Source organism: Callithrix jacchus, chromosome 1, assembly GCF_049354715.1.
Source record: "Callithrix jacchus isolate 240 chromosome 1, calJac240_pri, whole genome shotgun sequence".
Classification (NCBI taxonomy): domain Eukaryota; kingdom Metazoa; phylum Chordata; class Mammalia; order Primates; family Cebidae; genus Callithrix; species Callithrix jacchus.
Window position 1 is genome coordinate 165,946,297 of NC_133502.1, and position 18,241 is coordinate 165,964,537.

The following is an 18,241-nucleotide window of genomic DNA, read 5'->3' on the forward strand; positions in this document are numbered from 1 at the left end:
ATCTCCCTGGTCTAATCAGAGGGCCAGATGTGACCAGGCATAAAGTTCTCCCTGAAGATGAGTGAATTGGAGGAATATCCAAATGTTCTGGAGTTGGCCAAAAGCAAAGATTGATTTCTGAGATTTTCAGTAATAGAATTCTCTATGGTTTGATAAGTTGCAAGTAATAAAATATAATGTATGAATATGTGGGCTTTGAAATTAGATAGATTGGGAAGAATTCCCAGCTCAGTTAGTAATTAGCTATGTGACCATAGGTCTATCAGTTTTTATTTTGGTAAAATTTGTGACATTTAAATGAGATGATGTAGATAAAGTGCTTAACTCCATGCTTGACACACAGTAATTGTGTGGTATGTGGTATTCATTATTATTGTTATTGTTATTTTTTAGTACTCTTCCAAAGATATATTCCACTTGGGTCATGCTGGCTGGAAGTTTTTGAAAATTAACACATCTTTCTTTCATTAGAGGGACTAATGTCTCATGGGCCAGGAACCATGAGACATATGTTAGAAAGGATAAATATAAAAATTTAAGTCCAGAGACGGAGAGAGATTTTTAATACTGAAATACCCCAGCAAAATCTATTTCCATGTTTCTGTGGGCCATGATCTTCCTTAAAAAATGGTCACTTTAATTGTGTAAGAGACTCTAAAGCATCAGGGTGGCAATTGTAGATGATACTTTATTCATACCATTACCTTAGCCAAAGGACTAGAAAAGCATCTAAACTTGCAGTGGTTCAGAGCATTGTAGAAGAATTGCTAGAGTGTTATTTGTTCCCTTCTCCCACCAAGATGTAGACAGACACCTACACATTCTCTTATTCTCTCCTCTAACATTACAACCTAGATACTGAGACATTATAATTTGCAGGTTTAATGTGGGGCTAATATGTGATACTCTTCTTACAATTTATCCATTTCTAAGACTCCATTCTGCCTTCTTTCCGACTTTTGTTCAAAGAGTCCTCTTTGCTCATTCATAAATGCACAAGATATATTGTTTTCCTCTGCTCCTTTTGAAGACTTATCATTCATTGAATAACCTCTCTTCATTAGGCAATAAGTATTTGTTGAGTAGCTATTATGTACATTGTGCTATAAGTTAGGGGTATGGAAAGCAAAATGGAGTTTCTGATCCCAAGAAGGCAGAATTTAGATTGACAAGTGGAAGAATGTTGGAAACAGGTGATGATGGGAATGCAGAGAACAGGAACCTAATCCAAACTAGAGGAAGAGAAAGCTTCCAGAGATTAGGTAAAGTTGGCTTTGAGCTGAAGAATAGGGAAGAATTAACCAAGTAAAGAAGAGCAGGGTGTCTCAAACAGAAGGAATAGGTTTTCAGAGTTCCCAGGAAGAAGGCAATGAAGCTAATTTTTCAGAAGGGGACCTTCTATGAAGTCCATCTGAAGCAAAGTATTTAGGCATATCCCTGAAAACAGTGAAACTCCGTTATAGCTATGCTGTCCCAAATGGTGGCCATTAAAGTCATCTGACTATTGAGCATTTGAACATTGTCTAATCCTAATTGAAATGTACTCACACTGTAAAATATACATTGGATTTCGAAGACTTGATACTAAAAAAATTTCACCAGTTATTTTATTGATTACATGTAAATGATGTTTTAATGCATTTTGTTAAAACTATGATTACAATTAATTCTACCTGTTTTTCTTTACCATTTAAAAAGTAGCTACTAGAAGAATTAAAATTACACTGTGGCTTGCATTTGTGGATTATATTCTATTTCTTTTGACTTCATTGGAGGTTTTTGAAAAAGAATATGTGATCAGATTTAACAATATTTTTCAGAGGTGGATTTTCATTAATATAATAAATAGACTGTTTAATAGAGAGAAACATTAAACACTAAAAGTACTTCCATCAAAGTTGGAAGCAAAAAATCTGCCATCAACAAAACCAAAACCAAAATTCTTTCAATTATTATTTAATATTTGTAGTAGAAGGTGCTAGGCAATGTCATGGGACAAGACAAAGAATCAAAGTTATAAACACTGGAAATGAATATAATGGAGATAAAATGATCTCTATTACAGATAATATAATTATACACTTGGAAAAAATTATACACTTGGAAAGCCTAAGAGAATAAAGTACAAACTATCTCCAATAATTAGAGAATTCAATAAAGTTGATGAGAACAATTTTAATATACTGAAATCAATAACTTTCATGAAACAAATAAACATTTAGAAAATGCAATGCAAAAAAAGACTACTTACAATAGCAACAAATAAAAAATGCCAAAGATCTGTATAAAGCGAAACTGTAAAATACTCTGAAAGGCCTAAACAGCTGGACAGACAGACCAGGTTATCAAATAGGAAAACTCAGTATTTTTAATTAAACTTTTTATTTTGAGATAACTGTAGATTCACATTCGGTTGTAAGATATAATGCACAGTGATCCCAGGTATCCTTTACCCAGTTTCCCTCAATAATAATTGCAAAACTGTAGGACAGTATCACAAAAAGGATATTGACATTGCTGCAGTCAAGACACAGGACATTCCCACAACCACAAAAGTCTCTCTCATCTTATTTTACTCTCATGTCTACTTTCGTTCCACATTCCCTTATCCTTAACCCCTTGATAATCACTAATATGTTTTTTATTTCTATACTTTTGTCATTTTGAGAAATTTACAAAAATACAAATATATAGTATATAACCTTTTGAGGTGGAATTTCACACAGCATAAGTATCCAAAGATGCATCTGGAGATGTGTACGTCAATAATTTATTCTTTTATGTTGCTAAGTTGTGTTCCATATACTGTAGTCTGAATGTTGGTGCTCCCCCTTCAAATTCATATATTTGAACCTAAAAACAATGTGATGATATTAAGTAGCAGGGCCTTTGGGACATGATTAAGTCATGAGGGCTTCGCTCCCACAAATGAGATTGGTGCCCTTTTGTTAGAGGCTCAAGAGAGCTCTCTTGCCCTTAACATCATACGCAAACATGTAGAAGGTGCCATCTGTGAGGAACAGGCCCTCATCAGATAGTGGATCTGCTAATACCTTGATTTTAGATTCTCAAGCCTCCAGAATTGTGAGAAATAAATTTTTCGTGCTTATAAATCATCTAATCTAAGATATTTTGTTACAGCAGATCTAATGGGCTAAGACAGAGGTTAGGACTAAAAAGTGGGGTTGCTGCTATAATAAGTACTTAAAAGCAGCTTTGAAATATGGAGATGGATAATGGCTGGGAGAGTTTTAATGTGCATTGCATGAAAAAAGCCTTAAGGATGATTCTGGTGAGGATTCAGAAAGAGAGCTATAGAGAAAGTCTTATTCTTCATAGACATTGCTTAAGAGGTTATGATCAGAATGTTGGTAGAAATATAGAAGGTAAAGTATGTTCTGATGAGATGTCAGATGAAAGTGAGGAATATGTAATTGGAAACTGGAAGAAAGGTGATCCTTGTTATAAAGTGAGAAAGAAGTTGGTAGAATTTTGCTAATGTCTAGTACTTTGTGGAAGTTAGAAATTGTGAACAAAATAGCATATTTGGTATAAAAAAATCTTTAAGTGTTGAGAATATGGCATACCCTCTCTTGACTGCTTATAGCAAAATGTGAGAAGAGAGAAATAAAAATGGGATTTATAATCAAAGGAGGAAGCATAACTTAAAAGATGTGAAAAAGCCGAGGCAGGTGGATCACGAGGTCAAGAGATCGAGACCATCCTGGTCAATATGTGAAACCCCATCTCTACTAAAAATACAAAAAATTAGCTGGGCATGGTGGCTCCTGCCTGTAATCCCAGCTACTCAGGAGGCTGAGACAGGAGAATTGCCTGAACCCAGGAGGCGGAGGTTGCGGTGAGCCGAGATCGCGCCATTGCACTCCAGCCTGGGTAACAAGAGCGAAACTCCGTCTCACACACAAAAAAAGATGTGAAAAATTCTCAGCCTGTCATGTGGTAAAGAATGAAAAGCATGTTCAGCTGAGAACACCAAGGATGTGGGAGGAGATCATCTGAGATTAGTGTGGGTAGATAGAAGCCTGGTGCTATTCGTCAAGACAATGGAAGAATTAACCTTGTAGACATTTTGGAGATCTCTGGAGGTACTTTGTACGCAGGTTCAGAATGTCAAAGCCTCAGAAGCAGAACAATTTGAAGGCTCTGCTCCTTGCATTACAGTGCAGAATTCCTTGGCCATCCTAGCTGTGGCTCAAGCAGGCCCAAGTGTGGCTTGGACCACCCCTCCAGAAGGCACAGGCTGTAAACATTGGTGGTACCAGTGTGGTGCCATCTCCACCACGGTGCAGAGTGTATGATCTATGAGGGCATAGGTACCGCCACCCAGATTTCAAAGGATGCCTCAGAAAGCTGTGTGCCAGGCTGAGAAGTGCCATGGGGTGGGCCACTAAAGAAAGCCCCAGCAAAGGCAATGTCCAGTGAAGCTGTAGAGATGGGGCCTTGCCAGAGACCCCAGACTGGCAGAGCCACTGGCATGCAACTCCAGCCTTGGAAAGCCAAAGGCAGAAGACTTAACTATGGAATCTGCAGTGTGAGCTGTGCTCAGCAAAGCCAGGGAGAAAGGGCTCCCTGGAGCCTTTAGGGCTCAACCCTAACCCAGTGTGTTTAGAAGGCAAGACTTTGGGTCAAAGAAGATTATTCTGATGTCTTAAGATTTAACATTTGTTCTGTTGGGTTTCGGACTTGGTTGAGACCTATTACCATTTTCTTCTTTCTTATGTCTTCTTTATGGAATGAGAATGTCTATACTAGGTCTGTCCCACCATTGTAGTTTGGAAACACACAGCATATTTGATTTCACAGGTTCACAGATGGAGAGAAATTTGCTTCAGAATAAATTGTACCTTGAGTCATACTCATAACTTATTTAGATGATATTTAGATGAGACTGTGGATTTTGAAATTTTGAATTATTGCTGGACCAATACTTGTGAAAGCTATTAGGATGGAGGGAATACATTTTGCATGAAAGAAGGACATGCATTTCAGAGGCCTGGAAGGACTGCTGTGGTCTGAATGTTGGTGTCTCTCCAGATTCATATGTTTGAATCTAATCCCCAGTGTAATAGCATTAAGAGGTAGAGCTCTGGGGACATGATTAAGTCATGAGGACTCTACCTTCATGAATGGAATTAGTGCCCTTGTAAAAGAGACTCAAGGGAGTTTCCTTCCCTCTTTTGCCAGGTGAGGATATAGGAGGTACTATCTATGAAGAACAGGTCCTCACCAGATATCAAATCTATGGGCATTTTGATCTTGGATTTCCCAACTTCCTGTGAGCAATAAATTCCTGTTGTTTACAAATTATCCATTCTAAAGTGCAGTCAAGCAGCAAATACATTTTTATCAATAACAGACTGTATATATGATGGTGGTTCCATAAGGTTGTATCATATTTTTACTGCGCTATTTTATGTTTAGATATATTTAGATACATAAATGATTACCATTGTGCTATAATTTTTTACAGTATTCAATACAGTAGTATGCTGTACAGGTGTGTATCCTGGGAGCAATAGGCTATACCATATACCCTAGGTGTGTAGTAGTTTGTGTAAATACACTCTATGATATTTGTGCAACAATTAAATCACCTAACCATGGATTTCTCAGAACACCATTAAGTGACACATAACTGTATTGTGTTACAGCAACCAAAATGGGCTAAGACATCATAGTACAGCTGTGCCACAGTTTGCTTAACCATTCACTAATGATAGACATCTGGGTTGTTTTCAGTTTTAGCTATTATGAATAAAGCTGCTAGAAACTTTTGTTTATAGGTTTTTGTGTGATTGTAATTCTCATTTATCTAGGATAAATGTCCAGGAGTACAATTGCTCAGTCTTTTAATTGTTTCATATGTACGTTTTTAAAACGCTGTAGAAATGCTTTCCAGAGTGATTGTCCCATTTTACGTTCCCACTAGCAGAGCGTGAATTGATCCAATTTCTTCACTTCCTCATCAACATTTGTGGTTGTTACTGTTTTTTATTTTATCTGTTTGGTAGGTGACTTGAGATATTATATTGTCATTTTAATCTTGAAGTTACCTAATGGCTAATGGTGCACAGTTTTTCATGTGCTTATTATTCATCTGCATATTCTCTTTGGTGAAATATCTGTCTAAATTGTTTACCTATTTTCTTTTTTTTAATTGCATTTTAGGTTTTGGGGTACATGTGCAGAACATGCAAGATAGTTGCATAGGTACACCCATGGCAGTGTGTTCTGCTGCCTTCCTCCCCTTCACCCACATTTGGCATTTCTCCCCAGGCTATCCCTCCCCAGCTCCACCCCCCCGTCCCTCCCCATTCCCCTCAATAGTACCTATTTTCTAATTAGATTTCTTTTCTGTTCACCTGTGCGAATTATTTATATATTTTATAACTAGTTTTCTGTTGAATATGTGATTTGCAAATATTTTCACTGAATTCGTATGTTGTCTTTTTACCCTTTATAGAGTCTTTTACAGAAAAATGTTTTAAATTTTGATGAAATTCAATTTATCAAGTTTTCTTTTTATAGATCATACTGTTGGTATTAAGATTAGAAGTCTCTTCATTTAGCCCTAGGTGCTCTATGCATTTTAAAGCTGTTGTATCAGGTGCCTTTTTACACTTGTGTAAAAACTCTGCTTAACCTCAGATAAAAAAGATATTCTGTTTTTAAAAATGGATTTATAGTTTTACAATTTACATTTAAATCCTGTGGTCTATTTTGAACTTTTTTAAAGGTGTGTGTGTGGTTCATCTTCTTCTCCTTCCTCCTCTTTTCTTCTTCTTCATTTACATCTTCTTCAGCTTTTTTCTCTTTCTCTTTGTTTTTGTCTTCCTTTTATTTTGCCCATGGATGTCCAATTGCTCTAGTCTCATTTATTGAAAAGTCTGTCCTTTGTCTAATGTATTGCTTTAGCACCTTTGTAAAAAAAATCAATTAGCCATATTCCCAGATTTATTTCTCAGTTCTTTATTCTGTTCCATTGATCTATGTATCAATCTCTCCACTAACATTATGCATTTGTAATTACTGTGTGTATATAATAAATCTTTTTTTTTTTTTTTAAGATGGGGTTTCACCATGATAGCCTGGCTGGTCTTGAACTCCTGACCTCAGATGATTCACCCACCTCGGCCTCCCAAAGTGCTGGGATTACAGGCGTGAGCCACCATGCTCGGCCTATGATAAATCTTGAAATCAAGTAGACTGATTTATTTTACTTTATTCTTAATTTTTCAATGTTTTTGTATTCTAGTTCCTTTGCTCTTTCACATAAATTTTGAAATAATCTTGCCACTATTTACATATATCAGGCGGAGATTTTGACAAAAATTGTATAACAACTGTATATCAATCTGGGGCAAACTGATATCCTTAATATGTTGATTCTCCCAATTTATGAACATGGCAACTTATTTAGATCGTCTTTTAATTCATTTATTAGTATTTTATGGCTTTCAGTATATAAGTCCTGTACTATTTTTGTTAAATTTACACCTAAGGGTATTAGTTGATGAGTAATTTTGAGTGGTATTGTATTTTAAATTTTGACCTCCGTGTATTCATGTATAAAAAACCACAATTGAATTTTATATGTTCTTTGTCCTGTGAATGTGCTGAATATTCATTTATTAGTCATATACATTTCTTGTTGTTGTAGACTCCTTGGATTTTCTATGTACATAAACATGTCATATGTAAATCCAGAAAATTTTATTGCCCTTTTTGTGTAAGTTTGCTGGTGACAGATTCTATTTTCCTTTATTTGAAAATAGCTTGATTTTACCTCAATTCCTAAAGGATATTTTTCTAGATATAGAATGCTGGTTGGCAATTATTTTCTTTCAGCATTTCAAAAACATTGTGGCACTTCTTCCCGGCCTTCATAGTCTGTGATGAGAAATCTGCTGCAATTCAAGTTGTTTTTCCTCTATAGATAAGGTGGTGTTTCTTTCACTGTTTGAGAAATTTTTTACGACACCATTTCCCTCCCAAAAGCTTTTCTATATATTTCTTTGTGTGGATTTCTTGGATTTTATCCCATTTGGAATCTGCTCAGCTTTTTGGATCTGAAGACAATGTACTTAAAACTGTACTGAGTCAATAGTTCCATTGTTTTTACTGTTCAGATTATCTAAGATCCCAAAGTCTGACTATATTCTTTACTGATGAGGATGTGTGGAAAGAGGCAATCTTGATCTTGCACACTGCTGATAGGATTCTAATTTGGTAAAACCCCTCTAGGGGACAATTTGAAAGTATACATTTAAATTATAAATGCACCTACACATTAGCAACAATTCCACATTTAGTACTTTATTGTATAAAGGTTAAAAAAATGTGTTGTGACACCGATTGTTAAAGCAGAGGATTAACAGCCCCTCTGTTTACCGATTAGTGACTTGCTAAATACATAGATGTCTTGTATATAATGGAATACTAACTAGCTATAAAAAGGAATAGGGAATCTTTTCACATACAGGTGTGAAATTATCTGTAAGTTACACTGGTAGGCAAAAGTGAGGAATAGTGTGAATAGTGTTCTATTATTTGTGAAAAAGGTAAACAAAAATACCTATATTATTTGCTTATATATGAATAAAATTCTGCTGCAGGACATATATAGGAGATGAGAACATTGACCCCCCTTGATGTAGAGAGCTGAGTTTCTGAGAAATGGGGTATTTGTATTTTGAAGCATGTGCATGTGCACATGTTTTATGTACTCAAGAAACACATTTAAGAGTCTTCATGCAAATGTTGCCATATGTTAGTCTGCCTCAATACAAACTTTTCATCTGGAGGAAAGGGAGTCTGACAAGAGTATTAGAAGGAGAGAGAAGAATATACGCAAAGCTAGGGAGTAAGATAAGTTTGATAGCAAAAGTAATTGAAAAGTGAGAAGTCTAGCAGAACGGCGAATTGGTCGAGTATGCATACTCTTGTTTTAGGCAAACAAAAAACATGTGCTAATCTGATTACTTCCTAGCTAGAAGAATGTGGCCTGGTTTCCTCACTCTTCTGAGCTTTAGTTTTCACATGTGTAAAATGGTAATAATAAAACTGATACTATGCTGTGAGGAATGACTGAATAGGTTGGTACATGCACAGTATATATATAGTTCATAGCATAGGAGGGTCATTCACTAAGGAATGGTTTTTATTAGTTTTCTTTCTTTCCTGTATTTGTAATAATACATACATTCAAATAAAACCTTACCTTATAAAAAGTAGGCTCATATGATAGAACCATAAACATGGTTGCAAATGTTGGTCTTAATTTAAAATATTATGAAAACCTTTTATGTCAGAGCATACAACATTATCTCAGTTTTTAATTTTTATCTTACTTTTACTTTTTCAACTTTTATTTTAGTTTCAGGAATACATGTGCAGGTTTATTATATAGGTAAATTGAATGTCACAGAGGTTTGATGTGCAGGGGATTTCACTGCACAAATAATAAGCTTGGTACTTAAAGGCAGTTTTTTGATCCTCTCCGCCTGCCCATCCCCTGCCCCCAACTACATCCTGGCTTCTTAAATGGGTGAGTACATATCCTTTGTGTGCAAGGATTGTGATTTATGTCATTATTCTCCCAGAAGGGACATTAAGGTTTTTTCTAACATTCTCTTCTTAAATTTGAATGAACACCTTTGACTTGTATTTCTTTGCACTTATCCTATAGGATATTTTCATATATTAGATTGTTATTATTTCTATATCAGTGGTCAGGAAGTTTGGTTAAAAAATGGATCTCCTCTTACTTGTCACCAAAGCTTCTCAGAACTTATTGCCTTTCTTTTTTTTTTTAATTTTTTATTGCATTTTAGGTTTGGGGGTACATGTGCAGAACATGCAAGACAGTTGCATAGGTACACACATGGCAGTGTGTTTTGCTTCCTTTCTCCCCACTTATTGCCTTTCATATCAAATACAAGTTATTCCTCTGTGGGATTAGAGCACCAAAATCACCAGTGCAACCCCAGTGGAAAGTCCTGGTCCCTGCTATTTCTCTAATCACTCACTTTAGCTTAATGAATGTTGAAGGGAGATAGATGCCTGCTGGCTAAATAATTTCTACAGAGTTATAATGATAGATTATTTTTAAGTGAACAAAACTCTAGCAGCATGTTTTGATAATGAGGAGGGGAGTAGAGTAATGAGCAGAGTTCAGGGTTTGAAATTATGATATAGAGAATTGTTTTAGAGAGGAATGACTGGGAGAGTAAGTAAGGAGCAATGTTGGGCATGGAATGACCCCAGGTACAGTAGAAAGAGCATGGGAACACAGCGTTCAGAGAGGCTTTCAGAAGTCATACATCTTTTCTCTTCCTCTAGGTAGAATTACAGACTGTTAGGGTAAAAAGGAGTCTGGACATCTATGGGTCTGTGTTCATCTGTAGAAGTTTATGTGACCCACAGATGTAACCTCAAGTGTTAAAAAAGTCTGGGAGTCTTTTATTTGAAAGAGTTTTAAAGACACAAAAACCCAAGCAAACAAAAACCTAACAGAATGATAGGGCAAACAGCCATCTACTCAGCTGCTTCAAATTAACAAATCTTTAAATTTTATTGCTTTTTCTTTTTTTATTATTATACTTTAAGTTCTGAAGAAATAAAGCACTACAGATAAAATTGAAGACTTTGTACTTCTCAGAGCTCCCTATTCTTTTAGTCCACTAGAATATTATATATATGTGTGTGTGTGGGCGTGTGTATATTTGTATATAGTTAGTTGGTTAGTTCTTTAGATAGTCTCCAAAAATGGCAGCCATCAATTCTTTCCCTTTTTGCATACTCACAACACCAGTTCTTTCAAGAGGTGAAGACTTTATCTCTTCCCCTTGAATTTGGTCTTCTGACACCCATTGACCAATAGAATGCAGCAGAAGTGACATTTTAATTCTTCTGACCCCAGGCCTTAAGAAGCTTGGAAGCATTTGATTTCTCCCTCTACAAAGCCAGCTGTCATATAAGAAGGCCAGCTACCCTAAGATCACTATTTAGAGAGGAAGCCCACGCTAGCCACGTGAAATGGCCATCTGGAAGAACTCTGAGGCTCCAGATATGTAAACAAAGTTTTCTTGAAACTTCCAGCCCAGACCATCTGCCAGCTGAATTCAGCTGAGTGAGAGACCTCATTCAATTCTATGAAATATGCATAAATATATATACCTATAAAAATATTAATAGTGTCTAAACCAAAAGCTACTTCCACTAATGGTCAAATAAATGTCTACGTGAATTTCCCTCCCATGAATAACAACGATAAACCATGGACAAAAGAAAAAAGGAAAAAAAAACAACAACAAACAACTCTTTGAAGGCAATGGAGAGTAACCCAATATAGGCGTATTCTGGAGGAGGAGTTGACACATGGAAGAAAAGTGAAGTTTTCTTTTTCACTGCTTATCTTAGCATAAGGCAAGCCCTAGTCTGTACCATGCAGGGGAGCTTAAACTACTGGAATGTGCATAGCCTGGCTGGTTTTAAAAACAGAGGTCAGAATTTAGAGCAATCACAGTTGCTGGCAAGTAAGGGGAATATCTTAGAAAGAATAGAGCCAGATATGGAGAGCCCAAATTCTGTCTACAAATTTATCCCTAATATCTGTCGGATCACTCAATTGCTCATGTGTAGACTCCAAGTATGATGACTATGGCTAAAATAATCAAACTGAAATTTGAGCTGCTGTTCAAGAGTAAGAGTTTGCATTTTGCTCCCAACCAAGTTAACTTCTATTAAAACAAACACGTAAAAACCCACACTCCTTAGAAGAATTAAACAGAATCTTCCACCTTCGTAGCGTAACATTTAGAATAGTCAGGATCTCAACCATAGGTTACTTGATGAATGAAAGAACAAGATTGTGAGACTAATCCTCAAGAGAATAATGACTATTCTAGCAGCAGAAGCTAACATTTAATGAGTAGTTTCTATCTTCCAGGCCATACTCTATATACTTTTACATGTGCTATGTAAATCTTCATGGCAATGCTATTATGTCAATACAATTATTTTATCAATCACTATGGAGTCAATACAATGAAAGCCAGTTTAGGGATTTCAGGCAAAAAGACATTAAATATGCAGAATTAAGCTATTCAATAGTTAGAAGAACTGAAAGATCAAAATAATAATAATAATAATAATAAATACAAGGTTATCCAGAAACAAAGAGCCAACTGATATCTCTACTCCCTAATACTGCCTAATCTGCTGCTGCATTGCAAGAGTTGGCTACTGTACACCTATTATAGAGTCTGCTACTGAAGCCATATTCACCAAGGGAAGTAACTCCAGGCCTGCCGCTGCCCGCATTATTACTACTGTAGGAGTCTATCTGAGTGAGCTGCCACCATTGAGGCTGGCATCAAAAGAAAAATGGCTGTTCCTTTCTTCTGCATTATAATCTTGCAGAAGTACTTGCCATTGGTAGAACTTACACTGAAATGCTACTAGCAAGTGGTACAGGCAAGTAATTAATAATTGTTAGGCCTGGTAATCCAGGGAAGAAGTTATAAAGAGGAACCTTGTGAATTTGAAGAGACAATATTCAGTATGATGATTATTGCCATTTTACATTTGAGGAAACAGAAACACAGAAGTTTAGGGTGCTTGCCCAAAACGACACGCCAGAATATGGAGGCCAGGATAAGATCTTGGGAAGCTTGACTCCAAACACTATATTCTTAATCAAATGGACAATAACCTTGTTTTAAATTTTTAATGATTATAAACAAAGCCACAGAGAATACATGTGTATCTGTGTCCACATGCTAATTATAATTTTGGTGACGATCTAAAAATAATTAATATTGTGAATCCTTAGATTTTCTAAATTACTACCTTATAAATGAAAGTACCATCTAATTTCAGAGCCCATGTTTAATTTGTTTTTCATAATCATGCCGATGCTAGATTATGCTGCCAAAGTGACAGAATTTAACTTTTAAAACATTGGTAAGCAAGCCTGACAGCATGTAACTTGCATGTTTTAATGTAAAAATGACAACATTTATTCTTCATCTGCCATTGTGTTCTTTGTTACTTTAGTGTTTATAATGTCAAAACTATTCTTTTTTAGCAATGGGTTGCAACCAAAGATATTTTCATGCATTAGGAAATTAATTTATTTACTTAGTTGATAAATGAAGAATTTAATTTGACATCATGGAAATGCAGTGAAAGGGAGTATCACAGTATCTTAAATTTTGCAGGCTCATGAGAAAACTGTACTGCCAAATACTTCATAATAAACAGTATATTTGAGAGCCAAATGAAGGCCAAATAACCTCATGACAAGGTACAGGGACAAAGAGTCCTTGGAAGTTTGGAAAAGAAAAGTGGTGGAATAATTGAGTGATAGGAAGGCACATGGTGGTATTCCTAAAACGACATAAAGAAAAGCAGAACATAGGATGTGTCATTGCATTAACTGCATATTTAACTTTTGAGCAAAATTGTAGCACAGCTCTCTTCATTGTTAACATTATCCAATATGAGTTTAGCAATAAATCTGTAAGATATTATGAATTTATGTACAGATAAGAAATAAATGTATATAGAATAAATATGCACACACATTTAGTGTCTTATTTTAAGGTGTTATTGTGAGATTGGTTATGCTATAGTAACCAATAGATTCCAAAATTTTAGATTTTAATTCAATAATTATTCATTTTTAATTCATATTACAATCCAAAGTGAATGTTTTTATGATTGGGAGCTAAAATTCATGTTGCACTTCAGTTAGTAAGACTCTGCTCTTCTCTAGTTCTCATCAACACTGTCATTTGTGTACAGAAAAAAGATGAAAAAATATGAAAGAACTAATGAGATATTATGTGAAGGTGAAACACATAATTTTAATTCACATGCCTTGGAGACTAAACAGAATGGGTAGTATTTTTTGTCTAAAAAGTCAAAGAATAGAGCTTGGGGATGCCAGAGCTACTTGAAATTAAAAAGGAGAAGTATTAGAAGAGAGCGAACCACAGAGAAAAGAATTCCAATATATGAGTGTAAGTGTTCCTCAAGCTTTGCTGGGTTTTGAACTGTGCATCAATAGGGTGAGAATCTAAATAGTCTACAAGCAAAACTGCAGCTGGAAGTCATCTGTTTCTGAGCAGAGACTTTAATTACTCTTTACCTCATGGTACACAGAGTTTTCTGTTCATGTCTAGGTATGTAAAAGAAAATTGATAAAGACATCGAGCTTCAGTTGAAATGATGCCATACAACAAAACACAAGTCTCAGAGTTAAGGAATTTGTCTTAGGATTCAGGAAAAAAATAAAAGCAACCATTTTTCCAAGGCCTGAATCTAAGCCTCCAAGATCAGGTGATCTGCCAGCAATTTAACTTTCTGTCAGAATAAAACTTAACACTCTAGAGAGAAAGATAACAGAGTCCAGAATCCCCTATAATTTGTCATGTGCAATATCCAGATATATAAAATAATTATTAGACATTATGCTAAACATGACAATGTGAGTGATCTGTAGTCAATAAAAAGAGTCAGTCAATAGAAACAGTTCTATTGATCCTCAATAGATTGAAGCTAGCAGACATGTACTATAAAAGATATATAATAAATATGTTAAAAACACTTTTAGAAAAACTTTAATATAATTGTGAAAAGTTGTGGAATTTTATGAAAGATATTAAAACTTCAACAAAAAAATAAACCTAGAACTGAGAAATAAAATAGATATATGGTATTTGAAATTAAAACTAAAATTACTATCCTAGAGCTGAGAAATAAAATAGATATATGGTATGTAAAATTAAAACTAAAATTGGCAGGGTATGGTGTCTCATGCCTGTAATCCCAGCAGTTTGGGAAGCCGACTCAGGTGGATTACCTGAGGTCAGGAATTCGAGACTAGCCTGGCCAACATGGGGAAATCCCATCCCTACTAATAATACAAAAATTAGCTGGACGTGGTGATGCACACCTGTAATCCCAGCTACCTGGGAGGCTGAGGGAGGACAATTGCTTCAACTCATGAGGCAGAGGTTGCAGTGAGCATAGATCACACCACTGCACTCCAGCCTGGGCAACAAGAATGAAACTCCATCTCAAAAGAAAAAAAAAACTGGATGGATTAGTAGTAGATTTTACAAAAATTCATCAGGTCAGCCCTCCATAACCAGAGATACACTATCAAGTGACTAGCATATGTTAATTGGTGCTCCAAAATAATAAAATAAAAAGAGAATGAATAAGGCAGGTAAACATAAAGAAATATTAGTCAAAAGTATTCCACATTTAATCAGAAGTAGTTCATAAATTCAAAGGTTTAAAAAATTTCATGTAGAAAAACATAAAAAAACACATTTAAGCACATTATATTTACTTGCTAAAAAACCTAAGATAAAGAAAAAAATTTTAAGAGCAGACAGAGAAAATTAATAATTTATATCAAATATGGGGGATGTTGACTGAATTCTTATAAGAAATAAAGCAAGATAGAAGTCAATGTAATGACATTTCTAATGTGCCAATAAAAATGACAAAAATAATTATTGACTAGAATTATTTATATAATAAAATAATATCTTAAACTTTAAGGTGTAATAAAGACATTTTTCAGATAAACAAAATCAAGAATATTTTTTGACTCCAAAACTTATTTAGGCACAAGGAAAATTCTAACAGATAAAAAATCAGATGTATGGAGAGCAATGAAGAACACTGAAAATGATAAAAATGTGGATATGTACGTGTAAACATATCTTTCTCTTTTTCATAAATTAGAATTCAATCTGACAGTTTAAAGCAAAAGTTATAACAATGTATTTGGGGTTTTCATCGTATGTGTAGGTAAAATATATAACAAAAGAAGAATAGGAAGGAATATAAATGAAAGTAAACTATAGTAAAGTTCTTACACTACATATGAAGTGAAACAATATTCATTCAGAATGTATTGTGGAGAAATTAAGATTAGATATTTTAATCATCAGAGTAATCAGTAAAACGTAAATAAATAAATAAGGCATAAATTTAAAAAACATGATAGAAATGAAATGGGAAAGTAATTGTACTTGAAAAACTCCAATGAAAAATGGAAATAAGTAAGATAGAAACAAAGAATAGGGAGTATAAATAGAAAATAAACAGCAAGATGGTACTTTTAAATCCAATCATATTAATAATTACACTAAATGTAAATGGAGTAAGCGTTTTGATTAAAATGAAGATTTTCAGACGGAATATTTAAAAAACTGGTTTTTAAGCATAGGCTGTTTCCAAGAGACACAATTTGTTAAGATGTAGGGAAGTTCAGAGTAAAAGAATGAAAAATAGAATGTGTGCAAACTCTAACAGGAAAAATTGCTTTTTTATGTTAATATCAAACAAAGTAGACTTCAAGAATTATTTCCAGAGGTAAAGAGGAACATTTCAAGAGTAAAATGATGACTGCCAAGAAGACACAGTGACCTACATGTGTATTTCCCTGATAAAAGAGTTTGAGAATACATTGATAAATGTATAAGGAGAATAGACCTGAACTGTAGTTGGAGATTTTAACACTATTTTCTGAGTATCTGGCAGAACAACTACTCAACAAGTGAGCTATAGAATATTTCAACACACTATCAACAAGTTCAAACCAATTGAAAACAGCAGAATACACCTTTTGTTCAAGTGCATATGACATTTTCACCAAAATAGAGCATATGCTATATTTCAAAAGTCCCATTTACAGGAGAGCCTCTCGTGTCAAGAAATTCTCCCTATCCAGCCTTATGTTCCATATTCTAGATCCAGTACTCTCACAATTCTATCTTATGTGTTTTTTCAATTCTTGCCAATTATATTCGGGGTCTTGACATTCTTTTGCTGTGTCTAGCTAATACCTCCAAGAAGAAACTACTGTCTTAGGTCTAGCTATGATTAGAGCCAAATTTAATTATTAGTCTGGAGGCAATGAAGGTAGTGAGGGGAAGACTTTGAAGATGACAGGCATAGTCTTGAAAGACACATAACGCAGGCCAGATCTTTGCTTGCTCTCCAGGAAAAAGGAGACAGTGGGTCTTTTCTAGCAAGAGGTGGGGCTATTTCACCTAGCCTGAAGGGTTCAGAGAAGTCTGGTAGTGCAAAATTCTTTGGTTTGACATTCAGTCAAATGCTTCCATTTTCCTTCTCAGGGCCCTGACTCTGGAAACTTGTCGAGGCTGGACATTTATTCTTCTTGGTTTTTCTGCCACCTTTGTAATTAAACCCTCCTCTGATTTGCAATACTGTGTGCCCTGTGGCTAAAGGAGATGAATAACCCTTTGCTGACATTCCAAGGGTCGTTTGGTTTCATGATGAGTATTGAGTTGATAGTTGACTGAGCCTTGCCTGATATTTTCTATTTTCTAGGCTACCAGTGAAGTTAATAAAGGCCAGTAAATTCATAATCTTTAGAGTTATCATCTTTCTATATAGTTCAAGTGCCATCAGTTCTGTATAGCTTCTGGGTAATTGTGATGTTCCTGCATACCCTCCCATACCAATCACCACTAGCAATAGGTTCTTATTGCCATCTCTTAGGTCACTGCTTCAGCTCCAGAATTCCATCCTGAGAGTACAATTTCTAGGACCACTTCCAGCAACAATTATCTACTTCTATATTCTCCATGAAAGCAGAACTAGGGACCAAAGTTTGCATGTAGGAAATTTACTTAGAGATCTGAGGAATTAGGCATAAGACTGAGGAAAATAAAATAAGAATGGAGAGAGATCCAATAAAAGGATAGATGATTATCAAGTTGACTGTTGCTGTGGATTACTGTGTTTGGTTCCCCTGAGAATGTCTGAGAAGCTGTACAGAATATACCTCTGAATAGCCTGCCTGAAGGACAAATGGGAAACTTGTTTTCAGTATTATAACTGATGCATGATAGTGAGAGTTCAATATAGGTACTGGTGTAGAATTCAAAAAATGGGAAATATTTTATTTACAAAATGCCCAGAGTATGTAGTTTTTGCAAGTCCAAGTCAGAGACACAATGTAATATGGGGTCAGTAAGCAGAGAAACAAAGCTATAAAATGTTTTCTTTTAATTTATAATGCAGAAAATGTCATGTTTCTCATTAGAAGATTTGTGGCCTTTTCATTAATTCTAGAAAATGTCAGCAATTCTCTTTTCGAGCATTGGTTCTCCATCATTTTTCTGCTGTTTCTTCTAGAAATTATGTTGAAAATGCTCATTTTATTTTG